The sequence below is a fragment of the Halyomorpha halys genome, unplaced genomic scaffold (genome assembly GCF_000696795.3).
Source record: "Halyomorpha halys isolate HHAL.00 unplaced genomic scaffold, Hhal_1.1 Scaffold338.1, whole genome shotgun sequence".
Lineage (NCBI taxonomy): Eukaryota > Metazoa > Arthropoda > Insecta > Hemiptera > Pentatomidae > Halyomorpha > Halyomorpha halys.
In genome coordinates this window covers 51,277-67,556 of record NW_027110850.1, presented here as the reverse complement: position 1 = coordinate 67,556, position 16,280 = coordinate 51,277, and the positions used below count along the sequence as shown (strand labels likewise).

The following is a 16,280-nucleotide window of genomic DNA, read 5'->3' as shown; positions in this document are numbered from 1 at the left end:
CTGTCTATGGGGACTTCATCTCTGGTACTGTCTATGAGGACTTGGTCCCTAGCACTGCCTATCTGTTGGGACTTGATCCCTGATGCTGTCTATGAGGTCTTGGTTCCTAACATTGTCTATCTGGGGGGACTTGATTACTGGGACTGTCTATGGGGACTTCATCTCTGGTACTGTATATGAGGACTTGATCCCTAGCACTGACTATCTGTTGGGAATTGATCCCTGATGCTGACTATGAGGACATGGTCCCTAGTACTGTCTATGAGGACTTGGTCCCTGGAAGAGAGAGTTGGAAATCTTTTAAATAAAATAATAACAAAAAAGGTACCCAAGCTGGGCTTTCTGCATTTCTTAGAGTAAAAAATAAATAAGTAATAAAAGTTACTACATATTTAACAAAATAAAAGAATCCAGCTCGAAGTATAAGATTTTGGGATACATGAATAAATAATAGTTTAAGATCCAATCATGAGAATACTGACAGAAATACCGTGCCATTTTCTTCTTTACATGCCTGAATTTCCGGACGATTACGGAAGTATATTATCCTTCAAAGACACTATGATCTGTGTCTTAGTTGTGGATAATAGTAAGGATCATTTGGTCTGGATATATGAAATTCCATTTCTATTAATTAATTTTATAATATATATATTTTTTTTAATAGTAGGAGTATATTTTTATTTTATATTTATATTTAGGAGTGTATTTTATTTTATTTGTTTATATTGCTACTAGCTACAATATTATAAATAATATTGTAGCTAGTAGTATTATATAAATATAATATATTCATTTACGAAAGGGTCTAGCTCCAAAAATTAGAACGCTCCGAATTTTCCTCACAAGTGCCATAAGCAATGAGTTTTTCAAAATTAAAATTGAGTATTCAAAATTCTTTAAGATCAACAATGAGTACTATTGAGTACTATGAGCCTGTTGAGCAAGAGGTATATGTGATGCTGTAGAAACTGATAGTGCAATAAAATACTTTGGTCTTAAAAATAAGTGGGAATAAAGATTTAGATAATGACAGCAGTGTTAATTTTTATTTTATAATTATATTATTTTTCAATAAAATATAAATATCAATATAGGAAAAATCGTGATATCCTATAAATACAGTATCGATCTAGCTTTATTTACAAGTCGATTAGTGGTTTTTATTAAATTCGCTAATAACTAAATATTGGCTATCGCCAAATTTAACCATAAGTGTTCTATACTTGTTATACGATGTCGACGGAAGTGCATACGTGATGGCATTTTCGTAATAAAGCTAATCATTATATTATAATTTCATAATTTATAAATGTATAAATATATATGTAAATTATATTTATAATTTAGATGACTGTGCTGTCACAGCGTTCGGGCGCTCCTAGCGGGCGGGAGGTGAACTGTTCTAAGAAGATTTGTTCTGTTGTATTAAAATTATTAACTTTTGTTAACAATAATAACTTTGTAAAGATATTTTCAATTTCTTTTACTAGTTAAATGTTGTATTCATTAATACTCTTGAAAGGGACTTTTATTCTATTCTATTGTTTAGGTCAGTAGAACAGTGTTTATACTGTGCTGTATTTTACTTAGTACTTTTCTTATAGTGATATGTATGAGAGGCACCAGCTGGAATTTTTATTTTGAAGTAATTTCTTTTGTCGGCATACCAAAGGAACCGCTGGGCCTAGGCAGAGACCCGATCGGCAAAACATTAAAAGTAATGTATAGATATGTGTAAAAACCAAGGGTCCCCATGGACTCCTGGGACGGTTGACCGCGTAGGCAGAGGTGAACAAATATTACTTACACGTGGCCACTATAAAAACCTCGGGAAAATAAAGCGAGCTCTGTCAAAGAAGAAAGCTGCCTTAATTTAAACATGGAAGGTAGGAAAAAGACCAACTTTCGCCGAAGGTCATTGGACCTTCTCACCCCCTCTGAACATAGAAAAATCTATCAGAAGAACAGAAATCAAAAGAAGGAGGAGTCAGAAGGTGAGGGGAGAAAATAACCAGAAAGGAGCAGGAGGAACATAGTTAACAAAAAAAAAACGGAGTTAGACACCCAGTCTCACGGTAGTGAGTTCACAGTTCATACAGAGTGGAACACAGGTATCCATTTATCATCAGTCTCCATTTATCACCGCTATACCGCTGTACCACTGTATAGCACTGTACCGGGCACCGAAATCACCACTACGACATGGCTGTTGCAGGAGGCAGTGGCCTTGATCTGATGTCTCTCCTATCTCCCGACCAGGATAACCTCGGAATTGAAGACGTGCGCATGGCAGAAACTCCCCCCGTGAACAAAGGAGCGAAGAGAGTACTGGAGGAAGGGTGGAAACTTGTGCCCAGGCCAAGCACGCGTACAGAGAGAGGCGGTACGTGGGCATCTGAGTGGCTAATCCCACTCCGGTCCACAACAAATGGGGCATCTTCCAGCGGGACCAGCAGTCCCTCAGCAGCAGCTCAAGGCGAGACGTCCACCTCCAATCATCATTGCTCCTACCATGGCGCAACAGTCAGTTAAAGAAATGCTGGCGATCATTGGAATTAAAAAATTCACTATTAATAATTCCTCGCAGGAGACCCGTCTCTACCTCGAGACAGAAGATGACCACAAACAGGTCAGCGAACTTATGAAGAAAACTGGACTAATCCAGTTCCACACATTTGCTCCACGAGGGACGAAGTGGTCCAAAAAGTGGGTCCTATTCGACTTGGACACTGACCTCCAAGGAGTCACCAGTGACCTCCAGGAAAATCTCCCGGGAAAATCAATGCGATGACCCGGCAAATAGCCTCCCTCATGCGTGACTGGAAGACAGCGCTCTGGCATGACCAACTCCGAAAAACACATGACGACCATAGACAGTTCTGGAAGTTGGTCTGGACCTTTGTGACCAAGAGGAGGACAGTGCATCTCACTGATGGGAACGACCTGATGACGTCTGGGGAGTAGGCTGCCTTACTGGCCGCTAACTATGCTGTGAGGAATGCTGATCGGACGTCTAATCCTCCTCCACCACCTGGGCATCCAGCCCGTCCGAGAAACCTTCTTAACCTTCGGCCAACTGGAGTCAGTACTACGCCGCATTAAGGGTAACAATTTGTCTGGACAAGATGGGATCCCCATTGTTCTACTGAAGATGCTCCCCAGGAAGGGCAAAGCCTTTCTATTGAACATCAACTCGAGCATACGGATCTCTTACTTCCCAGCGGCCTGGAAACGTGCGATCGTAGTAGTTCTACTCAAGCCTGGGAAGAAGGGTTACTCGCCCGAGCATTATCGCCCGATCAGCCTCCTCCCGCACAAGAGCAAGGTCTTCGAGCGGCTCATCTCATCCATCTCATGGAGCACTGCAGGGAAGCCGACGTCATACCACCCGAGCAGACTGCTTTCAACGAGGTGTCGCATGTGATCATCACCTGGTAAAGCTGCAAGCCTACACCATAGAGCGGATGAAGAAAAATGATGCGACCGCCTTCATCTCTTTAGACTGCAGCCAGGCCTTTGAGAGGGTGTCCCATCCGCTGCTGCTCCGCCGACTGGAGGAGTTCAAGTTTCCCGCCGCCCTATACCGATTGGTCCGAAACTACCTGAGTGGAAGATCCTTCGTCGTAAGAGTTGGTGAAGACTTGTCGCCTCCAGTCCCCACCACCTGCGGAGTACCTCAAGGCTCGGTGCTTGGACCTCTATTGTTTGTCGTCTTTATGGCACCAGTAGTCGCCATCAAGCATCGAAATGCAGTGGTAGCAGCCTACGCCGACGACATCGGTGTCTATGGTTCCAGCATGAGAGCATGAGCCCTACACTATGCGCAAATTGCCTCTGCCACCATTGTAGCTGCTCTGAAGAAGGACGGAATCAAGGTTAATCCGTCGAAGACGGATGCCATTGGCATATTCTTCCAGAAGGGCAACAAAAGCAGGCTACCCCAGCAGTTCGTTGTGGATGGTGAGGGTCGGAAACTCTCTAATAGCATTCTGTACCTCGGCGTGACTCTTGACAGGCATCTTACCTTCTCTAGTCACGTTAGAGAGAGGCTTAGCTAGCCCGACAGAAGTTGACTCTATCACCTACTCACCTCACAGCAGATCTCACTCCGCCTAAGTCCATCATACGTCCGACTCTCCTGTATGGCGCACCACTCATGCGGCACCTCTACCAAACCACGTTAACCAAATTGCAGAGCTTCCAGAATTCCCTCCTTCGCGAATAGTCAGAGGAACCACACTCCAAAGGGCCAGGAATAGTTTTATCAGAGAGGAGCTCCAACTCCCTTCTGTGCCGGAATTCATAGGCCGTAGGCACATCAAATTCTTTGATGGGCTGAAAGCCTGTGCCAATCCCCTATTCCGAGAAATCGCCCCTCCCCTAAGACCTGGGAGGTGGCAAAGCATGGTCCCCTTGGTCGACGTCCTCGCCGAGGGAAGGACTTCTGGCACTGCAGCCTGAAGTGACCCACACCTCCAGCCAGAATGGTCCCTCCCCATTCTCTGTTAGCTCCCCGGCTATCACGCCACTCATGTACAAACCGCCTTCAGCGGACAATGTTTTCCTCATCTTATAATGCCATCAGGCAAAACAAGATAAAATGTAAATATATGTATATATAATTTTTCCTGGGTTAAGTAATATATAATTGTAATTGATTGAAGATAAATAAATAGGCGGTTAGAAAAAAAAAAAAGTTAGACACAGTCTGGGAGAGAAGGACACTTGAAAAGAGTCTAGGAGAGATGGACACTTGAAAACGGTCGAGGAACACCGGGGAGGACAGGGGAAGACTGTCCGGGAGGAAGATAGCCCTGGAAGAGGAGAGTCTGGAGGAAGAGAGAGCGGCTGATCAGTTGGAGGCCAGATGAGGAAGTCACCCATCGCAGGGTTTCAGCAGCGGTCGCGGCAAGGGGAGGCATGAAGCGGGGGCTCAAGATCCGCTCAGCTACTGCAGCCAAGCTTGACAAGCGCATGAAAACAAGTAAGACCTTTTCGGTTGTAATTTGAATGGCAATAATAGAATTAATAACTTAGAGTCAGTATAAATGTCAAAGATCCTAACTGGTACTTCTCAATTCATCATATAATAATTAAAGTATAAGGAAAAAGGTCTGCCATGCTCTCTCATAATATTATTCTTGCTAATGTATATATGATTGTAAATATAAAATATGTAACAAAGACTTTGCTTTATAATTAAGAATCCCCGCATGCCACCTCATATATATATATATAGCATAGTAAATTGGTGAACATGATACCGTTGGAAAGGAACTGCAATGATTAATTATAGATATTCATACTAGATATACCATGGCGAGGGGGATATACCAGGTCTCTAGTGTTTGAATTAAATATAGCGCATACTTTTTCAGTCTGTTCCCATCAGGAACCGATAGAGATACACGATATAAATACATAGAATATAAATATATAAATACAAATACATTAATATATGAATAAATTTCAATATAATACGTTTATGGGGAACCCCTAGTCGGACTTAGAACCCTCGAAGCCCCGTACACGGCAATAGCTCTGTAACCTTTTATTTATAACAAACAATTATTTTAGCAATCTTCTTACTGTCTACTTTCTGCAGAATTACATATATATAATTTTTTTTTATTTCTAACCCATACAATACATAATAATGATAATTGTTACTATATATTTTAGTCTTTTAAATTGAAATGCCTAAATAAGGGGACTCCAAAATCTTTCTATGCCCTTGGGTGCTGATACCCACACTACGCTACTGATAAGGTCTTGTTTAATATAGGAAATAACAATGTGAAAGTCTGGGGATACTGAATAAAATAATTCTAATAAATAATAAAATAAGATAAATCTTTTCAATCATGATATATTTGCACAAATATATTATCATTTATGGATTACTAGCCGAACCGACAATGCTACATTGCAATATTCGAAGATGTATATACATTAATTGAACACTATTGAAACTTTGATATCAATTAATATGTAGATGAAGTGATAAGACGGTAACTATAGTAACAGCTACCTTCGCTGTATAATCATGTTAATACTAATATTTAGTTGATTTTTCTAATTCCTTAAGAGAATTAATTTATCCTTCATGTTGACTGACTTATCAAAGTGTGGTCAAAGATTTTTTAAGAATGAAACAAAGTTGTTATTCGGTTTAAGCATATCGAGAAACCTTTAAATACGACATTTAAATACAACATATATATATATATTACTAAAACAACATTCTTTTGTTGAAACTTTTCGCCTTACAGTGGCATTTAATTTATTTTGAAAAATCAAAGAACGGATCTATTAAACAAATTTTTTTAAATTTATTTATAGATATTAAAATCTGCCACCCAGTTGTGGGAAATAGGTAATAGTGATGAATGATCACATTCATACTAAAATAAGAATAAAAAAAAAAAATGAATGTAAAATATATACTAACAGAAGGATGAACAAAATGAGCATAATCAAACTATGTGTACGAAAAAATAATATAAAATAATATAGTCTCTAGTCACATTTACACTCAAATATGCAATATTTACAGAATCGACCTGAGGATCCCTGAACCCACTCTATCCCCCAGGTGTGAGGGGTAGAGTAGAGCCCAAATCATCCCAGCGCATCCCTCTCGCCGCATCACTGATAATGAGCCAGTGGAGGCAGAGCAAGTGCGCTAAAGCCGCAAACACTCAACTTGAGTGGGGAATCTGACCATTGCCAGAACTCCAATTATCCATTATTATTTTAATAAGTCTCCTGGCCACTGCCGTTTCAACCTTCGAGGTGGGCGGTAGGGATGGGTGGAACTAGATAAGGATTGAAATTAAACAAGTTAGCACCCGAGATATAAAATAAAACGTTTGGAATATTGTTCTTTAGTTGAATATTTCGCCCATATATGGGCATTAAATCTAAATGATGTTAATTTAAGCTAAAAGAATAAACATTTAGTTTTCCAAGGGTCGTATTAATGTAGAAATAGCATAAAATGCAAGGGAGTTATGAACGGTTATGTGAACAATGGTCAACAGTATAACAAAAAAAATGCTTTAAATAAATCAAGGAGAAAAATAGAATTTAAAAGTTTCAGTTGATGCTATAAACGAATATGATTTCCTTTTTTTGTTTTACCTATACAATTTGTTTTACCTGCTTTGCAATCTGAAATTCCAAAACTCAATAAAAAACCATTCAGTGGAACCAGTAATTTTTTTTCTCATTCTCTAAAAAGAGAAAAATCGATTTTTGCCAAAAAATGATATCAAAATCGCGCCAGACAATGGTCTTCCCGGAAAAATGATGTACAATTATTGAAAAGCACCACGGATGAACGGTATGGCAGCACATAAAATACAAACAAACAAAGATTTATTTTTATATATTAGATTTAGAATAATTATTTATTCTAATAAGCTGTGGGTTAGGGAGGCTCTTTCGTTCTGACTTGGCGATTGAAAGCCCAGCCAAGTGGGCCGAAACGTTGGCTTTGACCACACCCGGAAGGTTAGCATAAATATTGTTTATGTTAGGTGTATTGCTGCATTGAATACAGTATACGAGTAGAAATTAAGACTGTATGCAATATGTGTATTACGACTTAAGGCTAGAAAATTGTACTAGGTACCCCCTCCCTAATTAATTAAGTAATTCAGTAAGCTTTGATGTTTAAATAATATAAATTTGATCCAATTTAAGTCTCAAAACAATTTAGATTTCTTTTTTATGTCCAACGAAAAAGAAATATAGATTGTTTCGAAACTTAAATTGGATACAATTTATTTTATTTAAACAATCATAACCAGTCACCAGAAAGTAAAAATATTATATCTGAATAGCCTTACTATTACAGTAAATCTTTAAAGTAAACTCACTTTTCAAAGAACAATGACCTCTGGTCGAAAAGTTGTACAGAAATAAATGAACTTTAATAAATCACTGAGGAATTTTTATTCTCTTCACTTAGAAGTTCAAACTATCAACTTTGAAAAATATAAAAACACTAAACCCTTTACCACGCTTCACAAATTTAATGATCCACATTAAATATTTGCATGCCTCACAAATTTGATGGCTCCTTAACTATATAACGGCGTTCCAATTGAAAACGTTAAGATTCATATCTTACTCTGGTAGATCTTAGCAACAAAACAGTAACCTGCTCACTTATGGATACAGTGGATCCAACTCCGTCCTCATCTCCTTAAGTTCATATTAATCTGGATTCATTATATTAGCCTTGGGGTACATTGGGCCGCGTTTGACTCTACACTAGAAAAATTCGCGACCAACGCTACTCTATGGCACTACAAGTGTTGCGTTAATAGGACGACACTCTTGTCAGAGAAATATCCTCTGGGACTTACCGTTTTGTTTCATTAGTAATTCTCCCTGTATAGTTTGTTTTTTAAATTCTTACTTTTATATGTCCTTAAATTTATAATCATAACTATATTATTTATGTATTCTATATATATTTATTACTTATTTTACGACTAATTTGGTATTTACTGGGTATTAACGTCATTTATATATTTTTATTATTTTAAATAAAAATTTAATAGTAACTAAAAATCGTTAAAATCGTCCTTGTTTATTTTTCTATATACTATCGCTTCAGATTTTCTATTGTCAATCGTTTCAGTCAGACTAAATGGGTTTAGATAACCAATCGGATCCCGGCATCGATAGGGTTAGTTCACTGGAGGGCAAACTCCGGCGCGTCAAACGCGATCTCCTCAAGCAGGGCTTACTGGCACTCATCACTGCCACGGACGATGACTCGTTTATCGATTTCGAAGTCGATTATGACAAGCACTAAACATTTTTGGCCGAATACAAGGAAATACGGGACCAACAGGATTTCGGATACCGCTTGTTTGTATAACCGCAAATTTTGCTCTATCCTTAGTTATATATTTATCGTTTATACTTGCCCACGTTCAGCGGAGAAGGGGGTGAGTTAAATGGAAAAATATATATATATAATTGCAAAAGGAAAGAAAAGAAACAAAACAATTAATTTCTCCTTAGGCACCACGTTATTTTCTTCACTTGGAAATAACGAAAACCCCGAAACAATATGCCTAGAATATAACTACAATATACCCCTATATAAACAATTATCGAATTATGACCATTGGCGAATACCTTTACATGTAGATAACAGGAGACCTAGGGGTGTTACCTACCCACCTGCTGAATTATCGTAATATTCCGTGAACGACAAAAAAGAAACATAAGGAAATTAACAAGGTGAAAGCAGAGAATGAACAGCGGAACTATATGAACAAAAGTTTAATAATAAGAAGAAATATATGTACACAGAATGAAAAAGGGGAAAAAAACAATTCTTATCAATTAACAAAACAATTAAAACTTATAGGTTGACAACCTTAACTTAATAATTAAATTTACATTATCAAGAATATAAAAACGGTTATAAAATAAAAAGTCTTTGGGTGTACTCCTGGCAGAACACAAGGTTGTCCGATATTTCCTTTCTGGTCCCTGTCTCACCTTCCCCAGAAGTTAGAGAGTGACACCTGCCACAACTCTCCATCCAGGATGAGCTGAAGAAACGTTGCCACGCACTGCACTATATCCCCACTTCCAGCGTTAATGACCATCCATTGAAGTAGAACACCATAATTTTGAAAACATAACATATACGATTACATTTCTCATATGTTAATATTTCGGTTCAAACAGTAAATACACAGGGCCTGATAGACTATCACCACTTCCAATTACACTTGACAATCCAGAACTGTCACCTTCACAAAACCAAAACCCACTCGTCTTAACATATCGCTCGTGTTTTTTTTTTCACCATGACAACCATCACACCCCTTGTCTACGCAGATATGGCTAGTGTTTTTATTTCACCATGGCAACCGTAACAATTGGGAGACCGTAAGATGGGGCTCAACGCACTTTCGCACCTCAGGAGACCCAACAGCGATTTGCCACTCCGAAGTATCCGTCCAAACTGATATCTCTTGGCCGCGGTTTAGGGACATTTTTATCGTGCTTCTTCACGACAATACGCACTTAGCTCCCCTGAACAATGGTCTATGGTAGAAACAAAAATCCTTCTTATAAATAAAACTAAAAAAAATCTTTGAAAAATGCTATATAAAGGTTTCAGGTGATGCTATAAACGAATATGATTTCCAGACTTTTTTTTTACCTATACAATTTTGTTTTACCTGCTTTGCAATCAAAATTATAAAATCCAATAAAAAACCATCTAATGGAATCAATTTGTTTTTCTCATTCTCTAAAAAGAGAAAAATCAATTGGAAATTATTAACCATGAAAAAATTATTAGGGAGCCACTTTCGCTCTGATGAAGCCCTGCCATGTGGGTCGAAACGTTGGTTCAATATAAATAGTTTGATCACTATTTGAGTTTTCCTTTGACCACATCCCTTTTTAAAAAAAATTGATGTGCTATATATTTTGTATTTATTAGGGGTATTCATGATGTTGTGTTAAATGTTATATGTTTTACCATGTTAAATGTTATAACTATAGGATTGTGAGCAGTTTGAAGTCATGTTAAACGTTAAATGCATAAGAGTCCCTAGCGGATTTTCTCAGCAACTTGTTGTATAAGCCTTTATGTTTATAACCTTCCTTCCAGACCCTCATGTTATTGTTTACTTCAGTTTTGATTTAAGTAATTAATTAAAACATGCCTAGAGTGAGTGAAAAGTGGAATTTGTGTGAAAGTTTAGCTTATGAGTGTCTTATTGATCTTCAAACTTGTGAAGAAGATAATGAAGATGAGCTAATTGACAACTGTATTGAAAGTCACAACAACTAATATGGCGGCGATCTCAACTGGTCTATTGTGTGACGTCATTCTCGATTTAACTAACCAAGTAACAGACTTTCAGCCATGTTAAATGTTATTTCGTTTTACCACGGCAAAAGAAGGCAATTTTTTTCGATTTAACACGAGTTTTTCCATTTAACACGCTTTAACATAGATCATGAATACCCCTATAATTATAGTCCATCGTATATATTTACGTGTTACATTGGTATATAGATATGGTTTAGTATTGCTGCATTGAATATAGTGTGCGAGTAGAAATTAAGACCATATACAATACGTGTATTATGACTTGAAGCTATAAAATTGTACTAAGTACCCCCTTGCAGGAAAGTTATGAACGATTATGTTATAATGAAAAATTGTCAATGGTAGAAATAAAAATATCTCTTTAATAAATCAAGGTGAAAAATGGTATTTAAAGGTTTCAGATGATGTTATAAACGAACATGATTTTTTGACATACTGGAAGATTGTTGATTGACCGTGTTTATTAATGAACGAAATAAGGATATATGAATATGATGAATATAATATATTTTTCCTACTTTGCAATGTTACTTTATTTTTACTTTTGCAGGTTTTATCCCCCAATGGGTTGCTTGGTCAAGTCAGAGCGTCCCTCCACTTCTCTCTATCCCACCAGTCATCCTCCTTAAGTTCTCTGCAGGCCATTTCCTCCTCCACGCAGTCCTTTTTCCGGGTTCGATGTCTTCCTCTTTCCTTCGGTCACCCCTAACCTGTATCTAATCTCCTCATTCCTGACTCTATCCAAGTGTAATAGACGAATTGTGAGAGAAGAATTGGTGATGGCGGCGCATGCGCGGGAGGTATCGGGCAGGGAGGGAGAGAAAAATCATATGGTCGTTCGTCGGTTGTTTTTGTGAGGAATGGACATTGATGTAAAGCTAGTGGATTTTTTGGTGTTCTCTGTGAGTTGAGTTATGTTTAAAAACTGTGTATTGAGCAGTGACCTTTCTCTCTCTCTGCCACGACCAGCTGAGTCCAAGTACTAAACCTTGAGACATAGATATCAATCGTATGTATTTTAATTGTAGGTTAGGTTATAAGTTAGTAATAAGTACATAGATATAATTAGGATAAGTTAGAATAGGGCCTTTAGTAGTTAAGATTGTTCTTTTAATTTTACAATTAGGTTAAGTAAATGTGTATTGGAATAAACATAAAAAATAAACACATGTTTCTTATAGTGGATATCTGAGTTAAACAATTATTAATTAACCTTGTAATTTGAGTACATTACACAAGCATCTCTTTCAGAAAACAATCTCTACCACTTGTAGTATAGAGTCGAGTCCTGGTTTAAGTGTCCAGATTCAGTGGCGTTGTTGAGTGAGGGCTCAAGAATACTTCTGAAAATGCAATGCGTCTTTTGTTGTCTGTTGAGATGACCGTATTTCAGACGACTTGGTGCAACAGTCTAGTCACCCTTCTTGCCAGACCATCCTCTTCCTTTACTTTGGTTCCGACGCTCCGTTTCCATCTATTGTTGATCCCATGCATTCGAAGGAGTTTACTTTTTTTCATAGGCTTCCATTAGTCTAAAGGTCAGCAGCCTCTTTGTTGTTCCCTGCCAGGTATTCGGCCTTATCAAAATTTATTTGTAGTTCCCACAGGCTGTATTCTTTTCTCATGGCCTTCAGACTTTGCAATTTAAAATTCCAAAATCCTATAAAAAACATTTATTGGAACCAGTAATTTTTTTTTTCATATTCTCTAAAAAGAGACAAATCGATTGGCAAGTAGTAACTATGAAAAAATGTATACTTTCTGAGCTACGCGCCAAAAATTCTTAATTTTATTTACCAAAATTATGATCTTCCGGGGAAAATTATGAATAATTGTCAAAAACCCCATAACAATCGGATAAACGGTATGGCAGCACATAAAATACAAACGAGCGAATATTAATTATATATATTAGATTTAGAATAATTATTTATTCTGTTACTGTAGCCGTGAATATAAGTCTGTAGCCCTGTGGGTCAAGGAACCACTTTCACTCTGACTTGAATCTGAAACCCGCAACATGCGGCGAAACGTTGGTTCAATAAAAATAGTTTAATCACTATTTGATTTTTTATTTGACCTTTCCCGGGCCATCCTACATTTAAAAAAAAACTTTGCTATATATTTTTTATTTATTGTTATAATCATTCGTATATATTTACGTGCTACGTTCGTAATTAGATATTGCTGCATTGAATATAGTATGTGAATAGAAATTAAGACCGTATACAATACGTGCATTACGACTTCAGGCTAGAAACTTGTACTAAGTACCTCCCCCCCCCCCTCCCTAGTGAATAAACAGTCTTGTTAACGCCATAATAATTGTAAATAAATATTTAATTGCATTTAGTTTTATAGTTTTAGTTATATAGTTTTATTAGTATTTAATTTAGTTACATTTATTTTTATTTGTATTGTTTTATTTAGATTTAGTTATTTGAAAAGAAAAATGTGTAAAATTATATTTGTATGTAATAATGAGTAACAGAGACAGTTGCTAGGGGTGATCATTGTTGCGTCACCTTGCTACGGACTGACCATCTTAGTTTTTTGGAGCAGTTGCGACTAATTAGTGGCCCTGATAGCGTTCTCAGCAGCCCTGTCTGCGTTTATAGTTTTATAGTTTGGACATTTGTTGAGTGTTTTAGTTGTTATTACAGTTTGAAACAAGACCTTTTCTGCGTTTCTGGCCTTTGAGTGCAATATGAGTTGTCGCTAATCAATCGGCTCGTATAATTAATAAAAACAACTAGACCCTGTCTGCCCTCAATGAGTGCCAGTGTAGCCATCTTGGCTTTTGGGACATCGACTGTTTGTAAGCCATTGCACCAACTTTGGACCAGTTTGAGAGTTGCAGCGGAGTATTTAGCAATGGAGCTTATACCTGCACATCTCGACAAGCAGAATATCTTCCTCTGACCTATCGGAGTGGATTAACCGTCGACCAGTATTTATTTTACATATTATTTGTAAATTAGTTTATTTTATTTTAATTTTCATAATTTCATAATCTATCTAATTTTATTTTTATTCTTGCTTGTATGTTTTATTTATGTTAGTTGTTAGTTTTTTTTTTTTGTTAATAAATGTTTAATCGGAGCCAGTTTGTTTTTTGTTCATTTTAAAGCCTTCCAACAAAAAGACATAGTCGATTTGAGGTGGCTTTAACAAGTCTCTTATCAGCACTTCACACGGAGTTAACCTGGGCTCAATGCTATTCTTTTTTTGGGTGCTGCATTTACTGCTTAGCCCAGTACAGTCCATAGACCATAGACCATAGAACCATTGTTCAAGTGTGAGTATAATAAACTTTTTTTTAAAATTAAAGTGTTATTAAACAAAAAATATAGAAAACAATTTCATAGATACGTTTTTTGATTGTAATAATTAAAGTTAATTTCCAATGTTTACATATTTATTGTATACATTTCAAGTAATGTTTATTTTTTTTTTGTGGTTAGTAAGTAGTCTGTAACTAAGTAATATTTTATTTCATCTTTTTTATATTTTATTCAAGAAGCTGTACTATTATTATTACTTTTTTTTTTTTTTGTGAAAATGTACATTTTATTTCTGCTACCATTTGGAATTTTTTTGCTTATACTTTTAACCTTAAAAGGAAAATGAAGTAAACTTTAACGTTGAAATGAAATTAATATTATACAATTTAATTCTCCAAACAAATTCAATAGTCCAACGTTTCTGCCAATTCAGCCATCCTCAAGAACAAGTTTTAATACAAATTTACAACATCAATTTAAAAAACCTGTATGCAGGCTATTTTGCCCAGGTCAATAATTTCAGTCCCAAATTACCTTATTTTGTGAATGTTCCACGTTAACACTAAAATTTTTAATCAAAGTCAATTTACACTCTTATACTTTATCAATATTGTGATAAAGTATAAGAGTGTAAGATTGGCCTTGTGAATGGCCGAAGTGGCCAAAACATTGGACTTGTAAAGAAATATAGATTGTTTTGAGACTTAAATTGGATACAATTTATTTTATTTAAACAATCATAACCAGTCTCGAGAAAGAAAAAAGATTGTATATGAACTAAATTTTAATGTTACGTTAATAGGCTCATTATAAAAGTAAATTTCTAAATAAACTCACCTTGCGAAGAACGATGACCTCTGGCCAAAATGTTGTACAGAGATAAATGAACTTTAATGAAACACTGAGGGATTTTTATTCTCTTCTCTTCAAACTATCAACTTTGAAAAATAGAAAAATACTAAACCCTTTTCCCACGCTTCACAAATTTAACGACGTACATTAAATATTTGCATGCCTCACAAATTTAATGGCTCCTTAAGTATATAACGGCGTTCCAATTGAAAACATTAAGATTCATTTATAAAATTTTGATTCATTATACTACCCTTGGGGTACATTAGGACGCGTTTGACACTACACTAGACAAAGTTCAAGACTGAACTCATTTCCAATGTGAAGCACATCTAAAGATGAAGAGAAACGTTCCGACAAAGGGCTTAAGATAAACTGATTTAGTTCGAATTTCGAGGCAGCGAATGGTAAAACTTCCCGATTTTTAATTAGACGAAGAGTATGAATATTTTTTAGTTTTTGTGGTTCCCTACACGAAATAAAATTATCCAAATAATACTTCTTCGGATAAGTGAAGTCCCTTTATTTCGATTTAATTTAAACTGTAGCAGTATTTGAGGATTATTCGACATTTAAGAAAAAAAAGGTTAATGAAATAATAATAATAGTGAATTAAAAATGTATGCCGTATGGAAATATTACGTATATAAAATGATATTATAAATACAAGTTAATTACAAAATAAAATAAAAAAGTCTTCTTAAACAAATTATTAGATAAAATAGAGCATAATAAAATTTTTGAATGATTAATTCGACATAATTACACGTCCCTTGAGGCACAATAACCAAGTCTTGCAAAACAATGTGTGAACAGCCTTGCACAAAACCGAACAATTTTTGAGTTTTTCGATACTTAAATTACATATAAGGTACATATATGAATATAAATAAATCATAAAATTAATTAGTTATATTATAGCGAGTAGGTTGTTTCGATGTACGACTTGTAACAATCCCATAAGAAATCATAACAGAAAAAAACGCAGTCCTTCCTGGCCGGGCGGGTCGGGTCACTAACAATCTTTTTCTTCTTTTTTTTTCTTACTTCCTAAAACAAATAAAAAACAAACAAATTTCAATATATACAAAGAAAAAATATATGTACATATGCCGGCGATTTTAATTGCGATCGTGCATTTTAACTCGTAATTTTCGCTAGCTTAAGTTTGCACTAAGAATCTTTTTTATTTTTATTTTCAAACCTCTTTATTTTTATATATAGTTACAGAATACAAATATATAATACAATACATCATA

The 16,280-nt window shown here is 36.0% G+C and overlaps 1 protein-coding gene across 1 annotated transcript in view; it reads right to left on the bottom strand.

Moving 5' to 3' along the window:
• The window catches only part of LOC106681433 (venom serine protease), an 18,741-nt gene extending 10,753 nt beyond the window's left edge, over window positions 1-7,988 (bottom strand). The window contains exon 1 of the mRNA XM_067048939.1: window positions 7,887-7,988. The gene's annotated coding sequence lies outside the window, so the exon portion shown is untranslated. The remainder of the gene's footprint in view (window positions 1-7,886) is intronic.
• Window positions 7,989-16,280: the final 8,292 nt, after the last annotated feature.